General features: G+C 48.7%; 1 protein-coding gene across 5 annotated transcripts in view; it reads right to left on the bottom strand.

Annotated features, from left to right (window-relative positions):
* Positions 1 to 22,631, bottom strand: part of LOC149348566 (uncharacterized) — a 237,716-nt gene that overhangs the window by 192,060 nt on the left and 23,025 nt on the right. For 3 of the 5 annotated variants that reach the window (XR_016292781.1, XR_016292778.1, XR_016292777.1), the window contains exons 7-9: positions 19,160 to 19,277; positions 14,370 to 14,611; positions 12,364 to 12,469 (exon numbers count right to left, since the gene is read on the bottom strand). The gene's annotated coding sequence lies outside the window, so the exon portion shown is untranslated. Of the gene's footprint in view, positions 1 to 10,270; positions 10,335 to 11,424; positions 11,489 to 12,363; positions 12,470 to 14,369; positions 14,612 to 19,159; positions 19,278 to 22,631 lie in introns of those variants that run through there. The other 2 variants (XR_016292779.1, XR_016292780.1) reach the window with 2 other exon arrangements.

Raw genomic sequence — 22,631 nt, 5'->3', positions numbered from 1 at the left:
TGCCGCGGCCGGGGTCGCACCCGAGTCTTTCGGGTCAGATAGCACTTAAAAGTCTGCTTAAGAGTGGAAATACGAAAGCCTTTCCCTGTCCACTTTTTCGCCCTCCAATTTTGCCTTTTTGGTATTTTCTGTTTTATATTATTTGTTTTGTATTATTTTCTTTATTTTATTTTTCCCGATTTTAAATATGTTTACTATTTTTGTTCATAGTAGTGCTTTTTATTATTTCTGCGGACGAAACTCACGAGCTAAGAAAGGACTATTTAGCCAGTTGGATTGTTATGTGGCTAGTGTTGGATTGTCCACGAATCTGCCTTGTCGGACGAACGCCACTCTTGAGCCAAGAAAGGTTTTCACCTTGAAAGCCTTGTAGCGAATGAGTCCGTTTAGGCAATTTTCTCTGAGAGCAAAGCAAATCGTTCCAGTGGAACAAGCGGAAGGTGGCGCCAGTGTGGTCTACTCGGAAAAGGCGATAGGTGGGAAGACGGCAGAGACCTTCCGAATTGAGTCGATACACGGCGCGAGAAGAGCTCGAACCCGAATAGGGTCACAAGTCAACCAGTAAGGCTCTCTAGAGGATTTAGTTCCCCTAAGGCAGCAGAAAGGTCCCAAGGAATCAGTTAAAACGAATTTGGCACTGACTCGTGCAGCGATCTCTTCGACGCTTGCCTTATCGCTGTGAAGTGCTATGCCACTGAAATGCACCTGGAGAGCAGTAGCATCGTGGGTACCAGCTTACCGAGGGGCTTGGCGGGTAAGTCCTCGCTGAAACCAGACAGCACCGCTGGCGGCGACCACAAGCAGGTCGTGAAAATTTTTGCCAGGGAGTCTGCAGTAAAAGAACCACCTGTTCAGTTCAGCCGATACGGAAGAAGCTAAGGGCCATGAAAACGATTGAATGCATGGGGGCATTTTAGTTTCTCTCTTGGCTATATTCAATAACATGATCATCATCAGCCTGACTACACCCACTGCAGGGCAAAGACCTCCTCTCCCATGTTTCTCCAATTAAACCCGTCTTTTGCCAGTGGCGGCCACCCTATCACCGCAAATTTCTTAATCTCATCCGCCCTCCTAACTTTCTTGCGCCCCCTGCTATTCTTGATTTCTCTTCGGAAAAAGGACGAACACACAGGACGAAGCGCTTCGTCCTGTGTGTTCGTCCTTTTTCCGAGTCCACTCTGTTACCCTTAAGCACTTGCGGTTGTCTTGCCTTCGCACTACATGCCTTGCCCATGCCCATTTTTTCTTCTTGATTTCGACTAGGGCGTCATTAACCCCCGCGTTTGTTCCCTCACCCACTCCGGCCCCTTGCGACCTATGATTTTTCTTTCCATAGCTCGAAATTCAGTGACTGCTTCGCTTGGCTTTAGCGATTGTTTGAAGTGGGACACAGCATCAATCCCTGCAATTGAGGATTGGCAACCAGAAGGCCACGCCTCATGATAAACTTGCGTCGCATTCGCACTTCGCACACTCACTTAAGGAACGCATGACTTCGCCTGCATTGCGTGCATTTACAAATGCAGACAGACAGCATTCGCGCTACCTCGCGGTGTGTGATTGACACGAAAGCGACCCCTGGACCCTCACCATTTTATGGGCTTGTTCCTTGGTGCGCAGGTGACTTCTCCAGGCGGCTGCTGGAGGGTGCGGAGGCGATCTGGCCACGCTGTGGCTTCCGAGAAGGGCGCCCAGTCTGGGTGAGAGAAGACAAGCGAAAGACAATAAGCGCAGAAAAAGATCGGCTTAGATATAACTCCGCTTATGAATCGGCTCATACAAGGATGCAAAAATGAAGTTAAGGCACCGGTGTGCGCCCAGCAGACCGAAATAATAATTGGTGGCATGTCTAGCCAGAATATCGCGCTGGTGCTTTTCTTCCTTGAATGAACGCGCTGTTTGGATTCGAACGCAATCGCTACGTGGTGAATCCGGTACATCATTTCAAAGATCAGTTGGTTTGAAACGCAGCGAACCGCTTTGAGCTGCTTTAGTCAAGCCAATTCAGGGCTGTACATGCAAATATAAATTGTATACTCTAGGAGTCCATACCTTTCTTTTAGTCCAAAAATTTAAATTGTCGTCGTTATGTTACCCGTCTGTATGCTTACGATGTTAATGATGAACTCGGGATGTATATTAAAAGCGTTTCATGCAAAGCACTACGTTACTCCGGGGATAGAATGATTGTTTTGTGCAGGATTACCCATGCACTGTATTCGTCGCAGCAGGCGTAGGCAGATGCGGGAGAGCTAAATTGGTGCGCCTTAACAGGCAGCATAGTAGCTGCACAGTGATGTGAAAATGAGTTCGTTTTCCGAGACTGCACCTCACAGATTTTTCAACTAAACTCGGCCCGCTGTAGCCATGTTAAGTGCACAGACTCGAGAAGAGAAAAAAACCAGACAGCCCCACTCAAGAACATTATCGCCATGATAGCAATCTTTGTGATTGTCACAGACAGTGTGCGATAAAATGTTGCCGTAAAAAAAATTTGATTCATGAGGTGCAATTAGTTATTTAGAAGCGAAAAAACACACTTAGACGTCAAAATACCTATGGACGTCGATATAGTACATGGTCGTCAGAACAGCCTCGGATGTCGATCAAGTATGAGGACGTTTTTCTTTCGCATTACTCCAATGCGGGTAGCCGCAATGATTTGAGAGTTTTTTTGCGAACAAATTCCATGAGTACCTGACAAACACATTTCAGCATGATGTTTTCTCATCTTTCTAGCAATAATGGTGAAGATATGCAGCATCTTCTTGCCCTTAGACACCTGTTCCCTTCCCACTTCGTCGAAAGTCAAAGTGTTGCCCCCTTTGCTATCTCTTATTAAACACTTAAAGAACAAGCTCTGTATGATGAGTTTTGACGCTAGAATTCACGAAATGGGAAATGCAGTCTCAGCAGATGTAGTCAAAAGTAAAGGGGGATCACTAGTCTTCAGGTATAGCCGTGCCCGCCGTGTTTGAGCCACCAACGAAATGGCGCAAACTGAATTGGAACATTTGGTTTATGGTTTGTGGGGGTTTAACTTGCCAAACCGACAGGCTATGAGGGACTACGTAAATACGGGCTCCGGAATTTCGACCACCTGAGTTGCGCACGGGGTCGTGAGAACGTGCACAAACATCGCACGGTACACGGGCCTCTAGAATTTCGTCTCTATCGAAATTCAAATTTCATAGGCTGTGCGCTAAAAAGACGTTCACAGCAAAACGTATAGAGACGACAGCAAAGAAGCGCATTGGACCGCCGCGGATAGAACCCGCGCCTTTTGGGTCAGCAGCCGAGCGCCATAACCGCTGAGCCAGTTCCATGCCTTAAGAACATGTATGTCACCGGTGTTTGTTAGGCAGATCATCTTTTTGAGATCGCCGTCCAAATTCAAAGTTTGTATTCAGCGTGCGCTGAGAAGTACACCTGCGGGCATTCTCTGCGAGAACTTCGGAACCTCACAGTCACGGTGGAATCTGTGCATTTAATCTGCGCCCACCGGCGTACTCACGCGGAAGACATCGCAGAATTTGGAGCACAAATGGGGGCTTCAGCGCCGACGTGGTCCATCACGTGACGGCCTCTTTGCAGACATCCTTGGAACCACGCCTACAGGAACCCTGAGGATAAAGGAATGATGGACCTCAGTCACGGTTCTCCACTGCAGGCGTACCCGCAGCATTCATAACAGGTTAGCATAGATTAGATAACGAAACCCACTAAGTTGATAAGGACACAGCAGGCAATGCTGTAATGGTCCGTAATTGTCTACCGCAGCACACTGAATACCGTATTTCAGGACAGATGCACGCAGGTACCGGAAAGGAGCATCGGAAAAGGTGAGAAGTTGTCTGATCTAGGCTGATACTTTTAGGGGACGTACAGCATTGGCTGCTGCATTAATACTTGGCTCGCATGCGAATTCTATACACTACTCCAATGGAAATGATACGCCCGCTATAAGCCACGGGCTCCGCACCGAATCCGTTTTTTTTTTTTTCACTAATCGTGACGCTTAGACTCAAGAAAAAGCTGGCAGTAGATGCTTTAAGGGAAGAGAGACGAAGAGGATGATGGCTATGCCGGAAAGAGATTATTTTCAGAGATCCGCTCTGATAATTATGGCACGTTAATTTCCAACCAAGAGCCAGGAAATATGGCCCGGTACTCTCTACTGATTCCTCCTACCGACTTCTTGACGCATGCTGCAAGTCTTGCCAAGTGTTGGATCAGCGAAACGTTGCTGACTATCGGAATGCCATACGTACGCATTTGTCGATGGCCTTTGACGACACACGTCCATTGCAGGCCGTCAGAGGTACCGGACACCAGAGAGCACCGCTGGCATTGGACACAAGGCGGCTGCAGGTATCCCCGCCTTGAGCCGACCGACAGCCTGTGGAAACCGGATGCCCTCCGCTAGTTGAAATAGAAGGCGCTTTTTCACGCATCTTTCATGCATTTCTATATGCAATCACCTGAGAAAAGCCGTATTTGTTTTTTTGGCTTCTCTTCCTTTAATTCTTGCTAATGTCTGCACCTAAACGCATCGCAAGAAAAATTGCTTTGGTATATAGTTTACGGAGGTTTAACGTCCCAAAGTGACTCAGGCTGTGAGAGACGCCGTAGTGGAGGGCTCCAGAAATTTCGAGCATCTGGGGTTCTTTAACGTACACTGACATCTCACGGTACACGGGGCTCTATAATAGAATATCGCCTCTAGCGGAATTCGACACCCGCGGCCGGAATCGAACCCGCGTCTTTCCGGTTTGCAGCCGAGCGCAAGGCCACTGCGGTGGCTGGGGATCCCTAGAAGAGAGAATAGTCTATCGCCGAACATGTGAGTATGACAAGGCATATGGGGCAGTATTGGGAATGGCAATCATTAGGTCGGACTACTCTTGGAGTCTAGTCGGTACGATGAACACAGCTATGAGTACTTGTTGCATCAGTGCTTTGTTCGTACGCGAAGTAAACAGTAGTTAATCTGAGCTGACACTCCGTTAACAACGTATGGCGCATAGACCGAATTAGACGCATGCAGCAAGCCCTTTAATGCGCTCCTTTTATCGCACTGCCAGTTTTAATACAAAGGCATTATATTGCTCATGAAGCGGAAATTATGGCAGTGTCATTCTCAACGTCCGACATTGCGAAACCCCGTATGACCTCATTACGTCATCGGTAGTCCCTAAATAATGAGGAAAATAAAGAAAACGAAATCACCCGTGTAAGGGATCGGCAGTGTACGTGGGGTCATTGGAACGCGGCTAGGGGCGCTCAAAGCGGAGCGTCTCCTTCCTTGGAACGCGGCTGATCGCGAACGCGCCGGGAACTACGGGTGTCCCCCGCCCCACGGTACCGTTTCGCGCACGTGCTGGCGCGAAAGTGTATTTGTCTGTTTTTCACTTTTATTGTGCAATGGAAAGGGCGTTTTGCCCTACGGAAGCTGGAGGGCTGGCCATGCTCTCGGTAAACCAATCATGTGAGCAGTGTAACATGATTGGTTGCTACGAAACGTGGGCCGGGCCTTTAGGTCTTTAAAACCAGACCCCGGAGCCTGAAGAGGGGTTCTGCGCTAAGGTGAGATGCTACGCATCTTCGGCCACGCCGAGTAGGGGCCTCCCCTAGTATTAGCCAGTTCCACCTTTTTGTTGTTTGTCTTTTTGCCGTTGTACCTAACTTGTATATTCTGTAAATATTTGTACATAAATCTTCAGTGATTCCCTTTCTTTTATCCCTGCGTCTCGACTCATCGAGAGAACGTCTCTGACGGGGCACCCCTGGTGCGAAGAAAGAAGCTTCAGTCTTCCAGTTGGAACAAACCGTCTCTGACGGGGCACCTGCACCTCTGGTGCGAGGAAGACAAGGAACCTGTGATCTTTACTCCCCGGATGTGTGCCTGGAACCCAAGCCAGCGCTGGCCACTTCATTAGAGCACTGCGTATTCAATGCAGCACGGCACCCCGCGGGATTAAATTGCCATTCTTTCGTGCTAAGGAACGCTGAGGAATTACAGGGCACACAACCGTCCAGTCCCGAATTTCTACATTCTACACTCAAAGTTGCCTGAAGAGGCTTCTAAGTATGTTCGAGGTGTCCTCCGCTACTTTGTGCTACCGCCAACCTGAAGCATGCCGTAACTATCGTTTGCGTCATCCAAGCGTTTCTGAATTTCGGAACGCCATATGTACCGCCTCGCGACGTGGATGTGCAGAGGAGCAGCCGGCGCTGCGCCCCTACGCCTCACTTGTCACCCTTTGAAGCGTCGCGCACACCTGGGGCACACCAGAGAGCACAGCTGGCGGTTTTTTTAATGTTGGTGGTAGCAGCCCCTTCTTCATCCCAAGCTCCACCAGCCTGCGAGAAGTGTATGCCCTTGAATGCCCTTGTATGCCTGTGAAAGGCCTGGCGTGAGGTCATTGAGCAAACGAGCTGAAAATAGTTGGAGCAGCTGAAAGAGTTCTCGGCCGAAGCCTCGCTTACGCAAATCTCCCAAGCCGCTGAGGTAATCTGCCAAATATTGGGAACGTATTGGCAAATACCGGCCTACAACGGACCAGGGTGAAGCCGTCCATTTACAATAATAGGCCGCTTAACTGTCCTTTTCGGGATTTCACACCTGTCTCCACTTGGGTTAGAAAAAGTGGCATTCGACTTGTGTCTACGTCTGCTTTATTTTGCCTTCATATCTGCGCCTATAATGCACCAAAAGAGAGACATCAGCACGAGATAGTTTTCCTCCTAGCATGTATTAAGGCGAAAGCCTTTAATGCCTCATACTGTCGTTAGCAGACGCGTCGGCAGCCGTGTCGGCAGATTTGTCCGCCTTTCGGCGTCACTGCTTAAAAAGAAACTGCGCCGAGAGTGGAAACCAATCGAACGAGGGCCTTTGGCATTTGAAGCGGAGACGCTAGCACTCCGCCACGAAGGCTCAAGGTTTCACCATGAATAAAGGCGCATCTAGTGAATGCATGGGTTTCATAAATAAAATAAAAGGAATAAAATCAAGAAAAGAAAAAATAAAAACAAAAATTAGAAAATATAGAAAAATAAAAATAAAAAAGGTATGCAAATAAAAATAAGACAACAAAAATAAGAGAAGAACCAAAAATAAAAAAGAACGAAATATGGAAAATAAAAAGTAATTAAAAACGAGCAGTGCGCCAAGAAACGCTTTCGCCTTGCAGCACTTTAGGGAGCCAAAGTGCCCCCTGAATGTTTTTAGTCACGAGCAGAACCGTCCCCTTACCCTGTGCACCGCGGCTGTCTGGAAGTTGCCAGTGCATGCACAGGCGGAGGTCGCAACCGTGGCGCCGCGCTGCTGCGACGCTGCCGTGACGAAGCCAGAGTGGGGTCCTCCAATAAGATTCGGAGCGAACCTTACACTGGGCCACCATTGGCTTCCAAAGAAGACACCCAGACTGGAGGAGACAAAGACGAGATTTTGGAAGTGAGTGGTTAGAGACTCATTTCGCCATGTATAACATAATATTGCAGGCTCCGCAGTCTGATGTGCAGAGGTTAGAAGTGCGCGCGAAGCATGAACGATTACAAAGGGAAACCCTTTCCAAACAATCAGCATGCATGCTCATTATTTTTTTGAACTCGCTGTGTAGAAGGTCAAATGGACATCCTGCAAAGCTGCAGCGCATAGAAGGTACAACAAAACAAGGAGCAAAATCTAACCGTCTCGAAAAGCCCACGGAAGTGGACTCTGAAGTATAAGGTTGGAATATCTCTTGGGGGGCAGGAAGTCAGAGTGCCCACGAAGTAACAACGACAGAGAAAGTAATGCGCTGATATGACACTTCAAAATACAATGCTATATAATTTACTGAATCATATGAATAACGTTCTTTCCAAAAGCATAAAAAGTAAAATAATTATGAGAATTACTTCACTTTAGAGCGCCATGTTTAAGTAACGTTCTCTGGTATGGCGGAGGTGGGGGTCAGACAACCCTTTTCCCGAAGGACATCCCCAGCTTTCCCCCACACACAGCATGAAGCGCCACCTGTTGTCCGCTAGGAGATACTTTAAATCTCCCACTTCGAAAAAGCTCCAGTGCCGAACATGGTGATTACCACTGTGGAGTCTTCCTTCTAGCTGCAAAATATGGCCTACGAATGGTTGGTGCGCTCAAGGCAACTATTTCGAAGGCAACGGGAAAGCAATGGGATGTACAGAAAGTTCAAAATTACCGCCGTGATTTTCGCCGTTCAGCGCCACGCGGCATGTGGTGGGAGCCGCGAAAACTAAAAGCGCTTGTACAGATTTCCTCGGCTTGTTAGACCCCAGAGAAAACTGAGATCTAGGTCAGGGTGAACCCCTCTAACCACTGGAGGTGGGCTCCAGGCTAGCACCGGGAGACAATTGTTAGCGAAACATCACACTTCCCGCATACTATGTGGTTACTGTAACCACTAGGACACGGCGGCGATGTTTTCAAAAAATTTATATTCTGGCCATCTACCACAAATATCTTCGAGACCCTTCGAAAACAAGAGAGAGAGAGAGACTCTTTAATGAAAAACAGAGAATTTAGCCGGCGTTTCAATATCGCTGGCATGCTACTCTGCGTAGGGAGGGGAATTTGGGAGATAAAGACTGAAGGAGAGCAGCGTGGAAGAGGCGAAAGAAAAAAATAACGAAGATAAAATGCGGCCATGAAATGGGTACTAAGGATGCAATGGCGAGTATTGATGTCGAAAACAAGACAGGACATTTGTAAAAGCAGTGTGTGTGCCAGAAACCTAACAGAGTTGGATTTTTTCCGACCCAGAGCTCAAAAAAACGGCGGCCATTTCGAAGTGCCAGAAATGACTTATAAACGGGAACCCTCGGAACCACCGGGCCAATGAAATTGACCTTTGCAGGCCCGCTACTACACGTTGAAACCATACGCGTCAACGCCGATTGGATACGAACGCCCGCGAATGCGAATAACTTCCGCTTCGCGTAATCTGCCTCTGTCCTGCTTACACCGAGGTTGCGCTGCAAATTAAACTTTTGCCACTATCCGCTTTTCTGCCGCAGTCGCTGCAGAAGATGCGGACTTTCCGACTAACGTTCATCGAATGAGGCAGACCCCATCTGAAGGCCACGTTAAAGAAACGGTATCGCCACATGCGGCCCATTGTTCAGTGTCTGCTGTACTTTGGAAACGCTCAGTTTTTAATTCGAGAGTATTATATGGCTCTGTCTCGTCAGCAAAAAGTGCCCGCGAATTTTCCGCGAATGTAACTGTGACAGATAGTGTGTGATAAAATGTTGCCGTGGGAAAAATTCAGTTGATGAGGTGTAATAATTGAATTAAATGCGAAAAAATACTCATACAAGTCAAAATAGCTATGGACGTCGATATAGTACACGGACGTCACAATAGCCACGGACGTCGATACAGTATCTGTACCTTTTGCTTTAGCATTGCTCCAATCCGGTCGCCGCAGTGATTTCAAATTTTTTCACGAACAAACTCCGCGAGTACCTGCCAAACGCAGTCCACCCTGTTCTTTTATCAGCTTTCCTGCTATAAGGGTGAATATCTGCGGTAGCTTCTTGACCTTACACGCCTGTTTTCTTCCCACCTCGTCAAGTCGTAAAGTGTTGAACTCTTTTCTCAAACTTATTAAGCATTTGAAGCAGAAGCTCTGTAGGATGCACTGCGCCGCTACAATTACTGATGAAATGGGAAATACACTCTCAGCAGAGATGTCAGAAGGAAAGGCGGGTCACTTGCCATGAGCCGCGCCCGTCGAGTTTGATCCACCAACGGAATAATTGGAGCTTTGTTTGTGGTTTACGGGGGTTTTAACGTCCCAAAGAGACTCCTGCTATGAGGGACGCCGTAGTGAAGGGCTGCGGAAACCTCGACCAGGTGGGGTTGTTGTGACATATAGTGTGTTATAAAATATGGCTGTGGGAAATAATCAGAACAGAGCATCGGGCCAGTTGGTGAGGATTCATACTTGGCAGCGCAAAAAACGAAACAGCACCAAAGCCAACGAGGAGACAACGCAGGCGTAGGTGCGAAAAATTGCTGATGTGGTGTAGTTAGTTAATTAAACGCTAAAAAAACACGAAAAACTACGCTTAGACGTCAAAATGGCCAAGGACGTCGATATAGTACATGGACGTCAGAACAGGCACGGACATCGATATAGAATGTGGGCGTTTTGCTTTCGCACTGCTCTAATGCGGGTCGCCGTAGTGATCAAGTTTTTCACGCAACAGCTAGAAGGAATGCAAACTGGCCACTTACCGATGCAGTCTCGATAGGATGCTATCCGAAGCCATCTGGAAAGCGCCGCGACATCCAGAGCCACCTGGAATGCAGGCATAGAGATTGTTGCGACAACGAAGGAAGAATTTGTGTAAGAACAATGATATTTGCCCTCATCTGAGGTGAATAAGCCACAGCTACATCTGAAGCACCAATTTGCACCAATTTGAACCTAATGAATAGCGAAATGCAATGCCTCATCGGACCTAGTACACGCACACATTGTATTGGTGGCGCAACCTTCCATGGTCTGCCACCATGGCCCTTCCGAAAAAATTGCAGGTTTGCCGTAAGTCTGCTTAAGAGCGGAAATTCGAAAGCCTTTCCCTGTCCTCTCTTTCTCCCTCTCCCATGTACTGTGCGATGTAAGCGCACGTGAAAGAACCCCAGGTGGTCGAAATTTCCTGAGCCCTTTGCTAGGGCGTCCCTCATCGCCTGAGTCGCATTGGGACGTTCAGAACCTCATAGCTTGAGTCGCTATGGGACGTTAAGAGTCCACAGACCATAAGCCATCATCTTCTCCTTCCATTTATTTGTTCGCTTTTTATTTTTTATTCTATTCTGTGTTTTGTACTACTTTGGTTTCAATTTTTTTGCTTAGATTTATTTTTTATTTCTTTTTACTTTTGCGGACGCCACAGATGAGCCAAGAAAGGACTGTTTAGGCAGTAGGATTGCTATGTGGCTAGTGTTGGATTGGCTAAGGATCTGTCTTGCCGGACGAACGGCAAGACATGAGCCAAGAAAGGCTTTCACCTTAGAATTATTTTAGCGAGTGAGTCCGGTCAGGCAATTTTTCTCTGGGCGCGGGCGTCAAATCGGACCACTGGAACATGTGGAGGGAGGCGGAAAAAGTCGGGTGGTCAGCTGTTGTCACACCAGTAGCCTGGGAAACTTATTAGCGCGTACCGCATTGAACGTGTACTTAACGGAGGATACTTTAAAGAATAGTGACCCGGATTTAAACTGCGCAGGCATATTGGCCTACTCGGAAAAGGTTTTAGGGGGCGAGCCGGCAGATAGCTTCCAAACTGGGTCGTAACACGTCGCGATAGTTCGACACGAATAGGGTCACTAGTCATCGTTTACCCAAGGTAGAATAAAGAGACCAACAAAACAAATTCGGCACTCACTCGTGGAACGATGGCCCCGACGCTTGCCTTTACGCTGTCCGAGTGCTGTGCCACTGAAATGCACCTGGAAAGTATAAACGAACAACATGGGTATCAGCTTACAGGGGGCTTTGACAGGTAAGCCCTCGCCGAAACAAGAGAGCACCGCTGGCAGTCACCATTAGCAGGTCGTGCAGAGTCGCCAACAAACAGTCTGCGGTGAAAGAATGCCCTGTTCAGTTCAGCCGACATGGAAAAAGCCAGGGGCCATGAAACCGAATGAATGCATGCAGCCATCTTAGTATCTCTCTCGCCGATGTTCAATGACTCATCAGTAGCCTGACTACACCCACTGAAGGGCAAAGGCCTCTCCAATATCTCTCCAATTAATTAACCCTGTCCTTTGCCAGCTGCACCTGCCATGTCCCCGCAAACTTCTTAATCTCATCTGTCCAGCTAACTTTCTACCGCCCCCTGCTACGATGGCCTTCTCTTGGAATCCACTCCGTTACTCTTAAGGACTTGCGGTTGTCTTGCCTTCGCATTACATGCCCTGAGCAAGTCCATTTCTTCCTCTTTATTTCGCCCATGATGTCATTAACCCGCGTTTATTCCCTCACCCACTCCGCCCGCTTGCGGTCTGTTAAGTGGCACCTATCATTTTTGTTTCCATGGCTAAAAATTCGAAGCAACTGCTCTGAATTCAGTAACTGCTTCGCTTGGCTTCAGCGACTGTTGGAAGTGGGACACAGCCTCAATCCCTGCAATTCAGGTTTAGCAACCGGAAGGCTAGAAGCTGCCATGCCTTATGATAAAATTGCATCGTCGTCGCACTTCGCACGCTCATTTGAGGAATCCATGACTTCGCCCGTATAACGTGTAATTACAAATGCGGACCGACGGAGTTCGCGCCATCTCATAGTGTGTTGGTGACACGAAAGCGACCCCTCGGATCCTCACCTTTTCTGGGCTTTGCTTCTGTGTGCACATGTGGCTTCTCCAGGCGGCTGCTGGATGGTGCGAAGGCGATCTTGAAACGCTTTGGCTTCCGAGAAGGGCACCCAGTCTGGGTGAGAGGAGATATACGAAAGATAATAAACGCAGGAAAATACAGGCACGAAACAGGGACAGAACTCCCCCTATTAATCGGCTGATATACGGATGCAAAAGTGCAGTCTAGCGACCCGTCCGCTTGATAGCAGATCGCGATAACCAGTGCGGTAGCGCTTTCCTTGCTTTAATGGAAACGTAGTTTCGTCCGAACGCAATCGCTGTCTGATGAATCTGGTACCTTTTTTTAAAGCGGTGTTGGTTTGCTACGAAGAGAACCGCTGGAGCTGCTTTTCGACAAGCCAATTGAGGGCGGTACATACAAATATAAATTGCATACTTTATGATTGTATACCTTAGTTTTAGTCTAAAAATTCATAGTGACGTTTGTATGTGCTACCAGTCTGTATGCTTGCGCTTGCGATCCTAATCAACTCAGGGAGCAGACTGCTTTTTTGAAAGCGTTTCGCGCAAGCAGTATGTGAGTACGGAGACAACGATTGTCCCTATTTTGTGCAGGATTACCCGAGCACTGTATTCGTCGCCGCAGACGCAGGGAGATGCGGGAGACCTAAATTGGTGCGCCTCAGTAAGTGGTACAATAGCTGCCCAGGGAAGCGATACCGGGTGCGTTTTGCAAGGCTGCAGCTCGTAGATTTTTCGTAGTGGCGGACGGCGGCGGCTATGCGTTTCGGCTTGGGCGTTGGGGAGAAATGGCGCCAGGAACGCGCACAGCTAGGCTGAGCTGGTTACGAGGGACAACGGCGACGCCTCGAAACGCATGAGCTTGCGCGAAAGAGCTGCGCTCTGAAACACTGTGTCAACCTTCGCTACCAATACTACGGCAGCAGGCACACGGTCAACTGCCTCTCGCTGGTCACGTGATGACACGTTATCGTGAGTTATTGGCATCATGTGACCTTATGTTGGCTGTCTATGCCACGGAATCGTCCGTTTAACAGTTCTTGCTGCAAAGTTCCCAACATGGTATGTGAAGACAAGAGCTGCATGCTACGAAGAGTCTTCAAGGGGAAACTTTTCTTCGTTATCCTCACTGTGGCGCAGATTGGTTTATTGGGACTTAACGTCCCAGGGCAACTCAGGCTATGAGGGACGCCGTAGTGAAGGGCTCCGGAAATTTCGACCACCTGGGGTTCTTTAACGTGCACTGACATCGCACATTACACGGGCCTCTAGAATTACGCCTCCATCGAAATTCCGCCGCCGCGGCCGGGATCGAACCCGCGTCCTTCGGGACAGTAGCCGAGCGCCATGAGCTCTGAGCCACCGCGGTGGGGCCAAAAAAAAGTCAGAGTAGGTTTAGGTTGAGGTTTATGGAGGCTTAAAGTCATAAAGCGACTCAGGCTATGACGGACACCGTAGGAAGTGAAGGGCTCCATAGATTTCGACCACATGGGGTTCTTTAATGCGCACTGACTTCGCACAGTACACAGGCGGGTGCGATAGTAAGAAAGGATAGGGGTAGGGCGGCAATATACACTATGTGCAGTGTTGGGGGTTCTGGAAAGGATATGCCGACGTCTCTCGTCGGTCCTGAAAGGCACTCTGCCACATCATCTAATCCTGAAGCTGTGGTAAGAATGTTGCAGGGAGCCTAAGGGGTTCCTTCACTACTTTCAGAATATTCTGCAATGGGAAAATTGCTAAGATCATAAATATTCGAATAAGATTGCGCTGAAAATCTTACAACACAAAAGAGACAATTCCCCACTTGTGTTTGCGATACACACTTATCTTTTCACTATCCTCGACGATACCACATTAGCTCTCATCAAAAGTCACTCATGCGTCCGCGTAGTGTGAGGAAGGCTGCGACGATGATGGCAGCAACTTGCAGCCACTCAGACGCTTACTCGAAGCGCACGAATGGAGCCGTGTACAAACCACGTGCTTACCGATTCTGGTGTGGACTATATGCTGGGTAGCTTGGTGGTGTCAGTTATCCTGCAGCAGCGGGCAGGCCGCTTGTAGCACCCACGTGACGACCGCACAGCCGACGCATACACCCTCTTCTTCTGTACCCAGGGTCAGGCCGATACGGTCTGTTGCTGCCGCTAACGTACAAAGTCACTACGTCAGTATTCCGGTTATTCGGTACCAAGCTTGTAGAGGCAATGTACAGGCGGCTCCAGAAGTTCTGGGAACGAGGGAAAAAATAAAAAGAGCTGAATTTTCTAACTACCTAGGTAGCGGGGATTAGAGAAAGTGAGTGCCTTGACAACAACAGCGCGGTCGGAGCACGGACAAGAAAGATTGACACAAACACAGGCGCTGACTGACAGCCCGGTTTATTGTCTTCAACTGGCTTATATCGGCCCAGTCCGGTGACAATCTCGTTGCTGCGTAGCCTTGCCTCGAGTCATTGGCATGCTCATGAGCGCTTAGAAAAATCAACTCTTTTTTAAGGTGTACAGATGGCTTGCTGACACATTTATCTGATAATCTTGCTATTGCTTGAGCTTCTGCTGTCACCCTTGCGGTGGTGTCGCGGCACTTGAGTAGAATGGCCGTTTTTTTCAAAGGCCGATGTGCAGTTTTAAAGATAAAGCGTTAAGGGCCCCGTGTCCCAGAAAAGCCGTTGTCGTTTTCGGCGGTGTTGGCCGTGAGCGAAAAATTCCTGAAGAATTAATAAATGAAATCGGATAGGAAATTGGTCGAGTTGGGGAATCGAACTAGCGCTTCAGGAGTGCGAGAGGTGCACGCTAACCACTCCGCCACGCCAGCTACATGGTTTGGAATCAACAAAGACGTGTCTAGAGAATACGGTGTTCTCTTAGAACGGGTTCTTTAGATACATGTACTGTGGTGTATATTAGTAATTATGAGCATGGAATTTACAGAAGTCGCAGTTAAGCGAGTGGCAAAGTAAGTTTGCGCTACTTTTCCTCTTCGCTGGGCGCGCACGTAGCGCTATCAGGCGGTGCCCACTAAAACCACTCCTTCCTCCTCCTTCTCGGACTGTCCACCACGACGCCAACAGATAGCGCCAACCGCTCGTCTAGTTCGGGCGCAGTGGGGCCGTGCGTGGAGGCAGGAATGATGCGTTGAGCGGCGAACAACGCAGCGCTCATCCAAGGCGCGTTCACCACGAAGCTTGGTCAAATGTTTAGGGGAATCCCCCAAGGTGGAGTAGATTTGTAATAAGGGAGTAATTACTCATTGGCATCCACCCAAGCGCAGCCATACGGCTACAACTAAAGCTATACAGCTTTCTCAGAAACTTCGTAGTTAAAGAAAAATTCGTCCTGGTCCGGGGTTCGAACCCGGGACCACCGCTTCACCGGAGCAGTCGCTCTACCAACTGAGCTAACCGGGACAGCCAGCTTATGGTAGGGCGGGCGAGAGCGAATCGATTAATAACTCGAAGTGGGAACAGTGTTGGTCAAATGTTTAGGGGAACGCTGATCAAATGTTTAGGGGAACATTCCCCTAAACATTTGACCAACACTGTTCCCACTTCGAGTTATTGATCAATTCGCTCTCGCCCTACCATAAGCTGGCTGTTCCGATTAGTTCAGTTGGTATAGCGACTGCTCCGGTGAAGCGGTGGTCCCGGGTTCGAACCCCGGACCAGGACGAATTTTTCTTTAACTACGAAGTTTCTGAGAAAGCTGTATAGCTTTCCTTTGTAGCCGTATGGCTGCGCTTGGGTGGATGCCAATGAGTAATTACTCCCTTATTACCACGAAGCTTGTGGCTTGCTGCCCGTTCGTCCGACGCGGAAGCTATGTCATGTGTCGCTCTTATATAATATCTGTATGGGCCAGACGGGGAGATACTGGTTGGTTGGTGTATGGGGTTTAACGCCCCAAAGCGACTCAGGCTATGAGAGACGCCGTAGTGGAGGGATCCGGAAATTTCGACCACCTGGGGTTCTTTAACGTGCACTGACATCGCACAGCACACGGGTCTCTAGAATTTCTCCTTCAAAGAAATTCAACCGCCGCGGCCTGAATACAAGGCTGAATGCAAAAACTGGAACACTACGGAATTAGGGGAGTCACTTTGTCTCTGCTCAAATCATACTTAGCTCATCGCAGACAAATGGTTTCTCATAATAACAAGTTATCTAGCCTTGAGCCACTTCTCTCTGGTGTTCCCCAGGGCAGCATAATGGGGCCCTTACTTTTTCTTGTTTACATTAATGACATCTTTTCTACCCCTGCCGTTGACCTTGTGGGCTTTGCTGATGATATTACAGCACTGTTGTCGGGTAGCACAGAAGCCGAATTATTTTCGCGAGCAAATAAGTTTCTGGAATATCTTCACGAGTGGTCAAGAAATAATCATCTAAAAGTTAATTCTGAAAAAACGAAGGCCGTCTTATACCGAACAAGAAACAAAACTGTTCACACCAATTTCACCCTATCATTAGGAGGCAAAACAATTGCAATCGTGAAAAACATAAAATGCTTAGGAGTTATCTTCTCAGAGTGTCTCACCTGGGACGAACAGGTCAACCATGTTCGGAAAAAACTGAATCGCTTCAACGGTCTTATTTGCCAACATAGGGACACACTTCCGTCTCGAGTAAAGGTCCTCATTTATCAAGCATTCTTTCTCCCATCACTGACTTACTGTCTCACAGTTTGGGGAACGACGACCCAGCACAACATATCCAAACTAATAACAGTACAAAAGCGGGCAATTAGACTCATAGCAAACGTATCGAGGCAGACCCACACACATCCATACTTCATTAAATTTGGCATTCTAAAGTTCACTTCTTTGTTTCCTTTCAGATTGCTATCAATGTACAAAACTGCGGTTTTTACTAACAATGAAACCACTCTCTCACTTCTAAAAATGTCTCGCTATTCAACCGTCTACGATACCCGCTCTCATTTTCCTTGGTCACTGCCTCTTTGTCGGACCAAATACGGTATGCAATCTTTATCTTTTATTCTGTCGAAATACCTAAACATTTTAGAAAATAACAACATATCGCTAAAATGCATCACGGTAAAGAGCTTAAAAACCATTTTGTATCTTTTTGAAGACATTTAATTACAACTTGTTCCGAACTGTGAATAAAGCTGTAACACGTGGGAATTCTGCTGTTGTACACCTGGTTGATGTGATGCTTTTGGTTTTTTGAGTATTTATGACGCTTTTTGTTGTGATTGTGATACTAATGTTTAAGTGCCACTGTAGATATTATATTCATGTTGATACTTTATTTATTGTTTTCGAGTGCCTCACCTGTAGCTGTCTTGTAAACTAACAACTGAGGCAATACGTTGCCTCAGCAGTGTGGGCGCAGGGTGCCTCTCAAGCTGCATTCAAGCAGCTTTTTTCCCTGCGTCCTCTCTCTCCCAGTAATACTTGTACTTGTACCACTGTAATACTTGTAATACTGTAATACTGTAAGTAATACTTGTACCACTGAGAGCGAGAAATAAACTTCAACTTCAACTTCAACTTCAAGAGAACATCGTAGAAATCTAAAAGATGTTAATTGGCGTGAGCTAAGCAAACACTACTGCCCATGTAAAAACTGCATACCTGCCTTTGAAAGAACGGCCGTTCTACGCAAGTGCCGCGACATCACCACAAGGGTGATAGTAGAAGCTCAAGCAATATCAAGATTCATCAATTTTTGTGTAAGCAAGCCATCCGTTTGCAAGCAGCAAGCATGTTTGGAAAAATGGTGAAACTTTTTTTTTTGCTGCTTGCTCCTTGCGGCTCTTCTGCCCTGAACGCTGCTCGGGTAGCCGATCTACAGCGCTAATCGCGTTAGTCGTCCAATTGCATCTCGCTTCGGCTTAATAAATGACGCCACTGATCTGCTTGCTGCGAAAAATGCAACCCGTGCACTCTGTGCCTCTGGATGACAAGAGTTCCTGTGCGGGTTTAACCACACTGATACGAGGTTTAGGTTAATGAAGGTTAAACGTCCCAGAGTGGCTGTGAGGAACGCCGTAGTGAAGGGGTCCGGAAGTTTCGACCATCTGGCGTTCTTTAACGTGCACTATCATTGCACAGCACACGGGCCTCTAGAATCTTGCCTCCATCGAAATACGACCGCCGCTGCCGGGATCGAACCCGCGGCTTTTCGGTCAGGAGCCGAGCGCCATAATTACTGAGCCACTGCGGCGGGTACTAGCAAATAGAGCTGCGTCACCTGTCTACTTTTCAGCCACCAATCTTCCAATCGCTTTTTCCTAACTTCCAGCGCAGATTTCATTATGTGACCATTGTTATCTCTAAAACCTAGGGCCTCAGGAAGAGTAACTATGCCTGCATCGACATCAGGATAGATACCATCACATTTGAGTACGAGCTGCTCGATTGTTTCTACAGATCTACCACACACAGCAGATGTGTCATCTTCGTTATTTTTTTTGTCGCTGCGCGTTTAAGACACCCTGACCTATCTTGAAAGAGTACAGCGCTACCCCTTGGGTTATCACAGAACACTTACTTCTTGATCTGCCTTTTACAGTATTCGTAGTTCTGCACTATGCTTCTATTTCACTGAATTAGTGTGCTTGAGAGCTGCCGCCATCTGTCGCACGTACCTGCCACTAACATGACCAGCGGAGCTGAATGAGAAGAGGCACGCATGCGCAGAGCAACCTTGTGAAAAAGGCGGATTGCAGCCACTCGCACCCCTGTAGTATGGGTGTACCCGAGGACTACAAAAGCTCCAGATTACGCGCAGATCGTATCGGCGTCCACTTACCGCTGCAGGCAGATGAGGAGCAGCATTGCACCTCAAGTTGAGAAAAGACACGCGAACTCGGGAAGCCATTGCTCACTCGGCTGCGTCGGCGTGGCACATCCAGAACACCCGACACCACCTGCGTGGAGCACGAAGACATCTACGCTCCTGTGCCCTGCCCGGCAGTGGTATCACGATTTGTCGATTCCTATAAATGATGTTTCTGCAGCGCGAGCTACACTGGCCGAGGTTGACCCGTTTCGCGTGGCTCCCGGAGAGCCGTGCTGCGCATGCGCGAGGAGTAAGTGACGTCACTACGCACAGGTGGCGTTGACAACGCCAATGCGAATAAACACACTGAACGCCGACGGCCTACGGCTTCAGCACCGCGTTTCTGACCCAAACTTGTCAATGCGAACGCATACAGCGCACACCTGTCACTACCGCCACTTAGCTTGCATGGTTGAGGTGTCCACTGTTCCAAGAGGGCCGTTACGCGCCTTCCCTCTGGTTCAGGTGTCCACCGAGATGTGGACACCTCACCCTCACCTCACGCTGCGTATATCCTGGCATAGCAGAGCTAAGCCACTGCCAATTTTTTTTCTTAGCAGAAACCCTGTAGCCACAATCAAGACTTTGTATTGAGATATTACGGTTATGGGGGCTGAACGTCTCAAAATGATTGAGGCTATGAGGGACGCCGTAGTGAAGGGCTCCGGAAATTTCGACCACCTGCGGCTCTTTAACGCGCTGATAACACTCAGCACACGGGCCTCTAGAATTTCGCCTCCAACGAACCCGCGTCTTTCGGGTCAGCAGCCGAGCGCCATAATCCCTGAGCCACCGCTGCGGTTATATATATCTATCGAAATATTGAAATACTGAAAATCGGCATGTTACAAATCATAATACTAATCTGTGCAAGGTGTCTTAGTCCAACGCACAGTTTTTAGAAATGACAGTGTACAATGCGAGCGAAACAATGCGTGTGCTGCTAAGAGCCGTGTGACATAGCGTCCAGTAAACGTTTTGTTCTGCGTAGTTCTTACTTTAGGCTTCAACACCGGCCTTCAGGAAAGAAGCCCAACAGCTGGCACGGGAAAGCAGGGCGACAGAGAGAGGACACACCAAGTGGTGTGTTTCTCTTTGTGTCGTCTCGTTTCTTGCGCTGGCTGCTTTCACGGATAAGTCCAAATTCACGGCTCAACAAAGAAGTGCAAATTCGCGAGTCCTAGATAGCGTTGAAAAACAGCGCCCCGAAATATTTAGAACAAGGCGCCATTCATGCACATTTTAAGACGGAAGTCTTTAATGCCTCATCGTTGTAAGCAGGAGTTGTCGACAGAAATGTCACGCTTTTCAATTGGTCGAAAGGGTCGTGACGTCACAGTGCGTGAATTTCAAACGGGGCCATTTGTACTTTGGCTAGTAACCTTGCAACCAATTAAAGGGATCGTATAGTCATGCTCCAAGTAAGTGGAACTGCGTTTAGTTAATTGCTTGATTACACAATTAGTTTAATTAATCGTTCTAGTCAGACCAGAAAAATAAATATAAAGGAGTAAGAAATTGGTCGAGTTCGGGAATCGAACCCCGGTCTCCGGATTGCGAGACGAGCATGCTAACCACTCCACCATGCCAGCTCGATGGTTTAGAATGAACAAAGGCGCGTCTAGTGAATACGGTGTCTTCGTTCACTCCCATCTTCCTCCCTTACCGTTAAGGCAAGGTTTAGGTGTCCACCCAGATATGCGACATTTCCTTTCCTCAAAAAAAATTGGAGGCTTATCAAGGTTAAGCCCAGTGGATGCGAAGCATGTCCTTAGCGTTTGGAGGCATATTGACAGCATACACGCCCGGCGCAAAGACGCTGGTGGTGGTGAAAACTTTTATTTTGTGAAAAAGAGTTTGGGAGCCACAGAGTGGCCCCGCTACATGGTCGGCGTCCCTAGTCCGGGACACCGCATGACGAGGCCCCGTCTCTCGCCCGTTTCACGAGAGCCCTTTGGGACTCAAGCGAGGAGCAGTTGAGGAGGGCAGTCTCCCATGCCTCTCTGGAAGGGGTAGGGGAAGGGGGAAGGTGGGGATTTTGAGTACATGCCCACACCATGTGGAAGGTATCACAGGTCTCCCCACAGTGTGGACATCGCCCATCCGTGTTGGGATCGTAATGTTTTATTATTGCAGGACAGAGTAGAGTATCTGTCTGCAGGCGCCTTAAAGTTCGCTCCTCCGTCTTACTCAGCCCTTTTGCAGGGGCCGGGAAAAGGCGGTGGTTGTCGCTATAATGTGTTAATATTTCCCTGAATGGCAGCAGCGGCTGGTTAGTCTCCGAGCCAGAAGAGCTGGGATGAGGAGCCCGGTGAGTAAGCGCTCGGGCAGCCGCGTCAGCGGCCTCATTACCTCGTAAGCCCTGGTGGCCAGGAGCCCAAATGATTCGTTTGGGTGTTGGATCAGTGGCAGTCCGTCGTAGAATACAAGCAGCTAATGGGGAGATCTCCCCTGCCAAGTAATGTTCACATGCTTTTCGGGAGTCCGTGATGATTATTCTCGAATTGGCGTGGGCGGCAGCAAGCGCTATCGCTACTTCCTCGACCCGCATTGAATTCGGGGCTCGAAAGGAGAGTCCATCAACGTGCATTTCCTGGTGAACGACAGCGGCCGAGTAAAATCCCGTGGGCGATGGCCCTGCTACGTCTACATAGTATACACCGGGTCGGGAGCCGTGTTGTCTCTCAAGAGCCCGAGCCCGCGCTTGTCGTCTGTTTTCATGCATGTCGGTGTCCATGTCACGAGGGAGCGGGGAGACCCAGAGCATATGGCGCCATAGTACTGGGATACGCTCCGCCTCCTCTGGAGTGCAGTCGTGTTGGATGTGTAAGCGGTTTCGCAGGCGGCGCCCAGGAGCCGTCTGCGTGAGCCGCGTGTATTGGTTCACGAGGTGGGCCTCCCGCAGCTCCTGGTAGGAGTTTAGCACCCCCAATGCCTTGAGTTTGGCATTAGAGGTAGCCACCGGGAGATCCAGGGCTCGCTTAGTTGCCTTGCGGATGATGGCGTCTATTCGCGCCTCGTCTTGCTTAGTAGTGCGGAGATATGGCACGGCGTAGAGGATCCAGCTAGTCACGAAGGCATAGACGAGCCGAAGCGCGTCCCTGCCCCGCAGACCACCCCGCTTGTTGGAAACGCGGCGGATCATGCGCCCTACCTGTTCGCCTACTCTCTTGAGTTTCGCAATAGTGGAGTCCGGTCTGAGTCTCTGGTGAATGAAAAGGCCCAGAATACGGAGCTCCTCTGCCTCTCTAATAGGACCTCCTGACAGAGAGATATGTGTATTGCTGTTCTATCCTTTGGGTTCGCTCTGACATGCAGAAGCTCTGATTTCGCTGGAGCACATTGGAGCCCACAGTCATTAGCATACGCATCGACTGTGGAAGCAGCCTGCTGAAGGCGGTCCTCCATGTCCCCAAGGCTCCCCTGAGTGGTCCAAATTGTA

Source organism: Amblyomma mixtum, chromosome 4 (genome assembly GCF_055824585.1).
Source record: "Amblyomma mixtum isolate Tamu chromosome 4, ASM5582458v1, whole genome shotgun sequence".
NCBI classification, from domain to species: domain Eukaryota; kingdom Metazoa; phylum Arthropoda; class Arachnida; order Ixodida; family Ixodidae; genus Amblyomma; species Amblyomma mixtum.
The sequence above is the reverse complement of the archived record's forward strand: the minus strand, read 5'-3'. Positions and strand labels throughout refer to the sequence as shown.